Consider the following 11,145-nt stretch of genomic DNA (forward strand, 5'->3'; position numbering starts at 1 on the left):
AACCCTCGCCCTGGTCCTGGATCTTCATGTGGCTCCTGTGTGCACCAGGGTGGTGGGTTCACTCTGTGCTTCAACAACTTTACCTGTGAGATGAAGATGAAAGTCACAGTACCACCACCTGCGAATGTGTCATGATGACTTCCAGAGGACCCCATGCTGGAGGAGCTGCCTTCACTCTCCTGGGAGGTGCCTCTCAGCCCATCTTCTGTGGGTGGGAAGGCAGCCCCTTGGTGTTGCTGAGCACCCATCCAAGGCAAGGCTGTGGCCCACCCTCCTATCCCACCTCCCTGACAGCACCTTTCCAGCTCTTCTGGCCTCTCCTGGGCTCCACAGCTGAGGTGACAGCTTCCCACACATTGCCCCCTCCTCCCCCACTCAGAGGCAGTTTCTCGGAGTGTGATGTATGAGGCACACTCATGTTCTATCTGTGATGGGTAATTTTATGTGTCAACTTGATTGAGCCATGATACCCAGACATTTGATCAAACACCAGTCTAGGTGTTTCTGTGAAGGTGTCTTTTAGATAAGGTTAGCATTAGAGCCTGATGAAGTATGGATGGAGTTTTGTGACAGTGTACAGGAGACAGAGATAAAGACTATCCCCATGGAAAAGAAATGCAAAAAGGCAAAATGGTTGTCTGAGGAGGCCTTACAAATAGCTGTGAAAAGAAGAGAAGCAAAAATCAAGGGAGAAAAGGAAAGATATTCCCATTTGAATGCAGAGTTTCAAAGAATAGCAGGGAGAGATAAGAAAGCCTTCCTCAGTGATCAATGCAAAGAAATAGAGGAAAACAACAGAATTGGAAAGACTAGAGATCTCTTCAAGAAAATTAGAGATACCAAGGGAATATTTCATGCAAAGATGGGTTCGATAGTGGACAGAAATGGTATGGACCTAACAGAAGCAGAAGATATTAAGAAGAGGTGGCAAGAATACACAGAAGAACTATACAAAAAAGATCTTCATGACCAAGATAGTCACGATGGTGAGATCACTCACCTAGAGCCAGACATTCTGGAAAGTGAAGTCAAGTGGGTCTTAGAAAGCATCACTATGAACAAAGCTAGTGGAGGTGATGGAATTCCAGCTGAGCTATTTCAAATCCTGAAAGAAGATGCTGTGAAAGTGCTGCACATAATATGCCAGAAAATTTGGAAAACTCAGCAGTGGCCACAAAACTGGAAAAGGTCAGTTTTCATTCCAGTTTCAAAGAAAGGAAATGCCAAAGAATGCTCAAACTACTCCAAAATTGCATTCATCTCACACGCTAGTAAAGTAATGCTGAAAACTCTCCAAGTCAGGCTTCAGCAATACGTGAACCGTGAACTTCCAGATATTCAAGCTGGTTTTAGAAAAGGCAGAGGAACCAGAGATCAAATTGCCAATGTCTGCTGGATCATCGAAAAAGCAAGAGAGTTCCAGAAAAACATCTATTTCTGCTTTATTGACTATACCAAAGCCTTCGACTTTGTGGTTCACAATAAACTGGAAAATTCTGAAAGAGGTGGGAATACCAGACCACCTGACCTGCCTCTTGAGAAACCTGTATGCATGTCAGGAAGCAACAGTTAGAGCTGGACATGGACCAACAGACTAGTTCCAAATAGGAAAAGGAGTAGGTCAAGGCTGTATATTGTCACCCTGCTTATTTAATTTATATGCAGAGTACATCATGAGAAACACTGGGCTGGAAGAAGCACAAGCTGGAATCAACATTGCTGGCAGAAATATCAATAACCTCAGATATGCAGATGACACCACCCTTATGGCAGAAAGCGAAGAAGAACTAAAGAGCCTCTTGATGAAAATGAAAGAGGAGAGTGAAAAAGTTGGCTTAAAGCTCAACATTCAGAAAACTAAGATCATGGCATCTGGTCCCATCACCTCATGGGAAATAGATGGGGAGACAGTGGAAACAGTGTCGGACTTTATCTTTTTGAGTTCCAACATCACTGCAGATGGTGATTGCAGCCATGAAATTAAAAAATGCTTACTCCTTGGAAGGAAAGTTGTGACCAACCTAGATAGCATATTAAAAAGCAGAGACATTACTTTGCCAACAAAGGTCCATCTGGTCAAGGCTATGGTTTTTCCAGTGGTCATGTATGGATGTGAGATTTGGACTGTGAGGAAAGTTGAGCACTGAAAAATTGATGCTTTTGAACTATGGTGTTGGAGAAGACTCTTGAGAGTCCCTTGGACTGCAGGGAGATCCAACCAGTCCATCCTAAAGGAGATCAGTCCTGGGTGTTCATTGGAAGGACTGATGCTGAAGCTGAAACTCTAATACTTTGGCCACCTCATGGGAAGAGTTGACTCACTGGAAAAGACCCTGATGCTGGGAAAGATTGAAGGCAGGAGAAGAAGGGGATGACAGAGAATGATATGGCTGGATGGCATCACCGACTCGATGGGCTTGATTTTGAGTAAACTCTGGGAGTTGGTGATAGACAGGGAGGCCTGGTGTGCTGCGATTCATGGGGTCACAAAGAGTCGGACACAACTGAGCGACTGAACTGAACTGAGCATTTAAATCAGCAGACTTTGAATAAAGTAGATGTCCATCTTTGGAGTGAGTAGGCCTCGTCCAATCAGTTGAGGCCTCCTTAAGCCAGAAAGAGTTCAGCATTTGAAAGGCGTTTGGACACGAACTGCAGCATCAAACCTTCCCTGCATCTCTAGGCCTGCCTTGTTCCCACCCCTCCCTCCATCCTGTTGGACCTATTTCTTTAGAGGACACTGACCAGTATCCCATCCAGAAGCAAGTGTCGGTATCATTGCAAGTGTGTTCCACTGACTGAGTGTATGGGGCTCTAACATCATGAAGAGTTTCTATATCTCAAGTAAAATAATAAAACATAATGCAAGCAAAATCAGCCAATATACGTGGCTATATTCTAATTCCTCTTCTTGAGTTCTAAAATAAATGCAAATAGTGACTGCAGCCTTGAAATTAGAAGACAATTGCTTCTTGGAAGGAAAGCTATGACAAACTTAGACTGCATATTAAAAAGTCAAGACATTGTTTTGCTGACAAAGGGCCATATAGTCAAGGCTATGGTCTTTCCAGTAGTTATGTACAGGTGTGAGAGTTGGATCATAAAGAACACTGAGTGCTGAAGAATTGATGCTTTTGAGCTGTGGTGTTGGAGAAGACTCCTGAGAGTCCCTTGGACAGCTAAGAGATCAAACCAGTCCATCCTAAAGGAAATCAACACTGAATATTCATTTGAAGGACTGATGCTGAAGCTGAAGCTCCAAAAGTTTGGCCACCTGATGTGAAGAGCCAACTCATTGGAAAAGACCCTGATCCTGGGAAAGATTGAAGACAGAAGGAGAAGAGGGTGACGGAGGATAAGATGGTTGGATGGCATCACTGACTCAGTGGACCTGAACTTGGGGAAACTTCAGTAGATGGTGAGGAACAGGGAGGCCCACTGTGCTGCAGTTGAAGGGTTGCAAAGAGTCGGACACGACTTGGTGACTGAACAACAACATATTATAATTCACATAAGCAGTATTAAAGACTTGAAAGTTTTAAGAAAACTTACAGGAAAATTTTTAAATATGAGAAAATTCTTTCTACTCACTTTATTTTTTTCTCCTTAATTTGAAAATGAAAATGAATGCAACCTCATTTTCATGTTGGACATGTTCATCTTGTTGGCAGAAACCAAGGTTGGTTAAGCACAAAGACGGAAGGGCTGAACAGGACAAGGCTTCTAGAACTTAGTAGGCCCATCTTGAGCTTGCAGAGCACCTGGGCAGGTGGATATTTTTAGCCCGCAGGTGATTGTAACAGGTAATCAGGACTGAGTAAGAATCGCTTCCCGGGCAGCATCTGATCTTACCTGATGCAGAAGTCCTTTGATGAAGCTCTTGACAAGACACAAGATCAAACAGGACAGTTCAGCAGATGAAACAGGTCAAGAGATGGACTCTGGAAGGAAAGAGTTTTACCTCCCATGGGAAGAGGAGTAAGAGAGAAGCAGCTGGTTCCAAGGAACAATACACAGCTCTGCTGTGTGCACGGAAGAGAAGCTTACTTCCAAGTAGGTAGGGGAGAGATGTGGACAGAGAAAGAGCAAGGAGAGGAGAGCCTTAGGCTTCAGGCCCCTGCAGCAACGTCAGTGCTACATGGAGGGAGACAGTTAATTATTAACCAACTTTGCCACTGAATAAGTGCTCTCTTTTGGAGGATTATTTTTTAGCATAAATTCTGAAAGTATTGCAGAAAAGTTGCGATATAGATTTTAATGTGCCTGTGCGTTTGTCGTCTTTTAAAAATTTCCATGAAGGCCTTTTTGGCAGTGGTTCTCCCAAATTAAACATCAGGCACAGAATCGTTGCCCCACCTACTCCTCCCACAACTGGGAGTGAACTCTTCAACCAGGCCCTCAGCACCTAGAGGAAACACAGTCAACTGGACTTGCAGACCAGCAGATGCACTGAAAAGTGATGCTTCAGCAAATCCCCCAGAGCCACTAAAACATCCCAGTTCTGATAACCACTGAGGCAACTATTCCCTTTATCTGCCAAACAGTTTATTAATCATAATGCTTCCACTTTTAGTAAGAGGCCGTGGGTGGCAGTTTCATGCCATTCCATTCAGTTCAGTTCAGTTGCTCAGTCGTGTCCAACTCTTTGCAATCCCACGGACTGCAGCATGCCAGGCCTCCTTGTCTGTCACCAGCTCCTGGAGTTTACTCAAACTCATGCCCATTGAGTCAGTGATGCCATTAGGTAGCTGATACATCATCCCAGAGTCTAGAGTCTGCTGTCTGCCTGATGTTGAGACCTAAGTGGTGAGTAGAGAGACGGAGAGTCTGATGGACAGATGGATGGATGGATATACACACACACATAAGAAAGAAGGGGGACAGACAGATTGATAGGTGAATGGATTTGGTAGTGATTTCTGTGTGGGTCCCACAAAACAGTCCATCTCCAAATGATTTCATTTCATCCTTATAGTAATTCTCCTGAACAGGTAAAGATATAATTACTTCTGATTTATGGATGGGAATATATCATGACATTTCTGTTAAGTAACTCACACAAAATCACACCACTTGCAGGAATCAAAGCAAGGACTCAAAGGACGTGTTTTTTCTACAGTGCCTCTCAGGAAATGGCTTCTATCCTAAACCATCTCTCCTCTCAGAGAGACAAGGCTCACCCAGGAAAGGTCAGGAAAAAGGGAGTGATGGCCCTTTCTTGGTACACATGTGTTCATCTACAACACCCCAAGAAGGAAGATGAAGATGTTTATCCACCCTAGCTTTTTCCTTCCAATCAAATGCAAGTCTTGGAGAAAAGAGATCTGCAAACCAGCAGCAAGGCTCAATGATCGTATGGAAAGTTATGGATGATGATGAGACAAGGAAGATGCCACAAACTATCCACAGCTCACCATGAAGGCACTACAGTCCTTAGCTCTTCTTCCATTTAGCCTGTGGCCCTTCTCCTGAAGCACTGAGATGGACCCATGGCAGCGTTCTTTTGGAGAACTCTGCCGAGCTTCACCCTCTCTAGGTCCCAGTGATCAAAGCCAAGAGGCCTTCTGAGCCAGCAGTCAGGGACAGGTCTCAACACACTACTCTTGTGGGTTTATTCCTGTGAAGTTCTCTCTGTGTTTCCCATGCTAAAAACAAAAGCAAAAACTGAACTTCACTGTCCTCAATCTCAATAATCTTGAACGTGGACTTGTTTATTTCAACACTTGAGTACAAGGAACGTGACATTCAGGAGAAATCAAATCCATCATCTGTGGCAGACCATTGATGTCAAATGAACTCCCCCTTCCCTCTGGGATTCAGTCCAGCTTCTAGAGTTCCTTCTGATTTCTGCAAGTTTCTCTTGGATCTTGTCATCTCTGTGTATTAGAGATACAATAGCCAAGAATATGCTCTGTCTGCTGCAGTGCCTTCTCTCCCCACCAAACCCCTCCACCCAGGGAAATCCTTTCCACTTAACTCCAGACTGCCCAAGTTTACCAGTCCAGTGGGAGAGATCTCAGAGGGATAGCAGTGAGCAGTCCTGAAGAGAGATCTTGGTTCCCTGCCTAGAAAGTAAACCTGGGTAACCTGGATGGAAACCAAGAGTCCTAGCTACTGGATCACAGAGGCCAGAGGCTAGAAGCAAAGTGGCCCTTGCTCTTGCCCCTGTTTGAAAGCAAGAATGTTTCAAGGAGGCAAAAACTGTAAGTGTGAGATGAAAGTCGCTCAGTCATGTCCGACTATTTGTGACCCCATGGACTATATAGTCCATGGAGTTCTACAGGCCAGAATACTGGAGTGGATAACATTTTCCTTCTCCAGGGGATCTTCCCAACCCAGGGATCAAACCCAGGTTTCCCACATTGCAGGCAGATTCTTTACCAGTTGAGCCACAAAGAAGATAAGACCCAAATGGAGATTAAATATTTATAATATATATTTAACAAAGAACTTATATTTAGAATATATAAAGAACTATGACAACTCAATGATAAAGAACTTAATTTCTCTTTTGAAAATTAAGCAAAAGACTTGAATAAATATTTTATAGAAGGTAGTAAGCAAATAACCACTGAACATATAAATAGGAGATCAATATTATACATATCAGTAAAATGTCAATGACAGCATGAGATACCACTTCACACCACTAGAATGTCTAAAGTTGAAAAGACTGATAACTCCAAAATCTGGCTAAGATTGAGATCAGCCTGGAAACTAACACACTGCTGGTGAGAGTGTGAAATACTCTGGAAAGCAGTTTGATGGTTTCTTACTCTATCACCCCATCTCTCGGCCATGTCACTTTCGTACTGACCTAAGAGAAATAAAAATACACACTCACAATGAGAGCTGCACAGAAATATTTCTAGCCAGGTTGTTTATCATAGCTTCAAACCAGAAAAGTCCTAAATGTTCATCATCAGGAGAGCTGATGACAGAATCACAGGATGGAACACAAACCAGCAACAAGAATAGCATTATTGATACACGTTTACAACATGGATAAACCTCAAAATATTGCATTGATAAGAAGTCAGACACCAAACTGAGATTTAAGAACAGACAATATTAACCTTTGGTGACAGAAATTTGTTCAGTGATAAGGGTAGGCAAGTGGGGACCTCCAGAGTAAGGTTATGTCTTTACAAAAAATAAAAGAACTGTTCATTAAAATCTGTTTATTTTGCTGTATGAAAAGTATACCTCAGTAAAAGCAAAAGTTGGGAGTAACCACTTGCTTTTCCTTGATTCCGCAGACCACTGCAAGCCTTGGGCCCTGGGCTTAGAATAAGTTCTGCCAGCCACCCCAAGACCAACTGGAGCAGGCTGGCCTGTGGCCAGGCTGGGATGGGGCAGGGGTCGAGGGAGGTGGGCTACAGGCACAGAAGTTCAGAGGAGTCATGGCACCAGCCCTCTCTTCTTCCTCAGAGATGGGTGGGTGAGCCAACTTCCACCATGATGAGGCTTCACAGCAGCGTCTCCACTGCCGACTGGAACCTCCAGCTGGAAGCCAGAACTTGGCAGTCATAGCCCCGTTTCTGGAGCAGGGGAGGCGTCAGAGCACGCAGAGTGCACCCCCTGGGTCAGGCTGCCCCAGCTCCCACGCAGGGCCTCAGTCCAGGGCCAGCTGCCTGGCTGCCCCTGCCTGTCCTCTTCATCACAGCAGTGGCTCCCAGGGTCCCGCAGGGCTGTAGATAATGGGGGCCCTGCCCATCAGAGCTCAGGTTGTGAGACGTATCAGGCTGGACAGTGATGCTTAACACTTTCCCCTCATCTTTCTGTTGAACATTATTGTCAGCATCATCTTCTGTCTCTCTTCCCTCCCTCTTCCCCCTTCCCTTCCCCTCTCCTTCCCTTCCCTCTTGTTCCTTCTTTTATTGTAGCTCCCAAAAGCACTCAATACACTATATTCAAGACAATAGATAGTGCCCTCCCTGTATTTGGTTCCAAAAGTTGAAGAATAAAAAAGACTTTCCTCAGGACAGAGCAGTTAGGAGTGAAAAGGAAGCAGGACTTTTATTTTCATAGGCACTTTTTTCCTACTCACTAAATTCAGTTCAGAGAACGTCAGCTGAGCACCTTCTCCACCTTGGGCCATGTGCTAGCTCCCTGGAAACAAGAAGGAGTAAATGCATTCCATCCCCTCACAGAGCTGTCATACCATGTGTCGCAAGAGCCTTGAAAGTTTCCCAAAAGAACTTTGGGTGAAGAAAACAGTATGTACATCATGTTTCCTCCCCTCAATAATCCATTATGCAAGCCCATATTTTTTTTTAATACTTTGAATTTGTTTGAAAGTAAAAACAATTTACTTGGCGGCAGTTTTAGACTGACTACAAATTTCCAGAAGTAATTGAGGAAGGCTTCAGATGTTGATCAGCAAAACTGGATGGAATAGAAACTTTTGAGCAGAGGCTTTGAGACGGTGCTTATGAAGAGGACTACTTACACCTGGAAGCTCTTCATGTGCTGACAGTGAGAAGGGTTCTTGGCTAGGGTTGCAGGGACAGGGGTGCATAGTCAGGAAGCAGTTCATTGCAATTCAGAATGAAAAGTGCCCTGTGAATTGTGCACAAGGGGTGATGCTACTGCGAGGAGGCTCAACTGTCATGGGAATTTCAAGGGGAGAAACAACATGTGGAGGGAGAAGGACTTTACCAGAGGAGAACAGAGTGAGGCTGACAAGTGTTACTGGGGGGGAACAAGACGGTCTCTGCTTGGCCAAACTCCTGTTGGCAGCTCTTAGCTCTTCTTCAACTAGGCCCTCCCTTTGGCATGATCCTAAGGGCCAGATTTTAGTAAGATGCCTGATCAGTCAATTAAGCCAGCATCTCCCACCCTCAACACCTGGTCATGTTTGAAATCTGACCAGATTCCGCACCCACCACGCCTCCCAAGGACTTCTGCTTCATCTGGCCCGCCTTCAGCAAGGATCCTATAAGGCTGGTTTCACCAGCATCTCCCCTCCCTTGTCTCATCTTAGTAACTGCATCCTCTGACCCCAACAGGCCCTTGGCTGTGCTATGTTCAGGACCACACCTGATTCTGTACTGAAGTCTCCTTTCCCTTCTTGCCATAGCTCCTGAGTAAAATCTAACTTTACCACTTTAACTACTGTCCAGTTCTGCTTTTTCTTTGATGTGTCTTTTGGGACAGGCTGGGCTACACAGAGTAACCAGATCTCGAGGATTGCAGGGGATTAAAACATTGAGGTTTTTGTATCTGTCTTGGTAACATCCACCTCACTGGCGTGGTGGGCGGTGTCTCCTTTGGTGGCAGAAGCTCCGCCTGCAGCACTGGTAACAGGACGCAGTCAGGAGGCATAGGGGTCACACCTGAGGGGGACGCTCGTGTCATGGGCTTGCCCTGGGGGCTGCTCTGCTGAGCTGACCTGGTCCTTTCCCCTCACTTTCCGTCACCCACACCATGAGGTTACCCAGTCCTTCATACGTGTCTGATACCACGTGGATGGCTCAAAGGGCCTGCTCGACCATATTCTATAGCTTGGACTCTGCTGTGGGATACCCTCTAGGACAGGAAAGAGACACCAGAACTGTGTTTCAGAAAGATAATTCTGCTGGTGTCCTCGTGACAGCAGATAGGGAGGAAGCCTCTGCATCTCCTGTGATGACGAGTGGAAAAATAATGATGGCTTTGAGAGACATTCCTGAGGTAAAGTGAATGGGATTCAGTGAAAGCCTTCACCATGAGTTGACAGAGTGAAGGGGTCCAGGACAGGGTCAGGAGTTGAGGTGTGACAGGTCGTTGGTGGAGCAGTGTCGTGGGAGAAGCCAGGCTGGAGTTCCCAGGCCCTCACACCCCTCCTGGCAGCTGAGGCACCTTGCCGTTGGTCCAGCTATCTCAGTGGGCGCTGAAGGGCTGGCCGTCGGTGGGGCCAAGGAGGAGGGCACCAAGCTTGAGGAGGCTCAGAAGCAAGCTGGCAGGAGAGGGCAGGGAGGAGCACCCAGGACGCAGAGCGGGCAAGGCCTCTTGGAAGCAGGGCCCAGCCTACCCTCCAGCCTGCTGGGGAATCTGCTGAAATAGACCTGAAAAAACACACCCATTTGGACAGTGATAAATTCTCGGTATATTTACAAGAGTGATTTCAGTGCAGGGTTGGAGGCAGACATAGTGCAGGGTTGGAGGCAGACATAGCAAAAAGACTGAGATCAAAGGATTCTGAACAGGCTCTTCTCACTCCTCGGAGCATCCCTGCTTCCTTACTCTCCCAAATCAGCTTGCAGAGCATCTCTCTCCAGATATTTCCTTGACACTGTCTTCTCCAGGCCACCTGCATCCCTTTCCCTCAGTTGGTCTTGCTTCTGGAAGCCCGTGTGACCACCTGTATGGGCGTTCCCACCCCATCTGAAATCATCGCCTGGCTCTGGAGGCCCATGTGACCATCTGTACGGGGCGTTCCCACTCTGTCTGGAGTCATCACCTGGTCTGGAGGCCCATGTGACCGTCTGTACAGGGCGTTTCCACCCCATCTGGAATCATCGCCTGGCTCTGGAGGCCTGTGTGACCGTCTGTATGGGCATTCCCACCCTGTCTGGAATCATCGCCTGGCTCTGGAGGCCCGTGTGACCGTCTGTACGGGTGTTCCCACCCCATCTGGAATCATCGCCTGGCTCTGGTTTCTGTGCCGCACCGTGAACAGAGACTGTGTTGTGCTGTCTTTGTAAACTTAGTGTCTGTCTCCAAGGAAGACTTCTGAAATATAATGTAAGAGGAGAGAGAGACAAGAAGAGCTTGAGGGAATCAGGGTGATAAGCACATTTTCAGAGGAAAGAGGAGTCAATAAAGAGAGACTGAACATAAAAAAGAGAAAGTAGACCACAGACTAGATGTTTCTTTTCTGTTGAAGTGAAATAGCCTTGGCATGAAGACATACAGTGTCTGAGTCAGAGGCTCCTCTGAAACAGTTGGGTTTCAGCTCAATCAGCTTCAGAAAAACGTTGTTAGCTCCCACCAGATCCTCAGTGATTTGTGTGCAGGTTTTCTTTTATCGCACTTTCCTTTTTGTGTTTCACAGATAAGTGCTTTTTTTTTTTTTTTTTTTTTTACAAATTGAACGTTTGTGGCAACCCTATATCAACTAAGTCTTAGACATCATTTTTCCAATAGCATTTGCTCACTTCT

General features: G+C 45.8%; 1 pseudogene; it reads right to left on the bottom strand.

Moving 5' to 3' along the window:
- The window catches only part of LOC136147474 (eukaryotic translation initiation factor 4E-like), a 28,811-nt pseudogene extending 19,484 nt beyond the window's left edge, over positions 1-9,327 (bottom strand).
- Between the last annotated feature and the right edge of the window lie 1,818 nt (positions 9,328-11,145).

The sequence above is a fragment of the Muntiacus reevesi genome, chromosome 15 (genome assembly GCF_963930625.1).
Source record: "Muntiacus reevesi chromosome 15, mMunRee1.1, whole genome shotgun sequence".
Taxonomy (NCBI): Eukaryota; Metazoa; Chordata; class Mammalia; order Artiodactyla; family Cervidae; genus Muntiacus; species Muntiacus reevesi.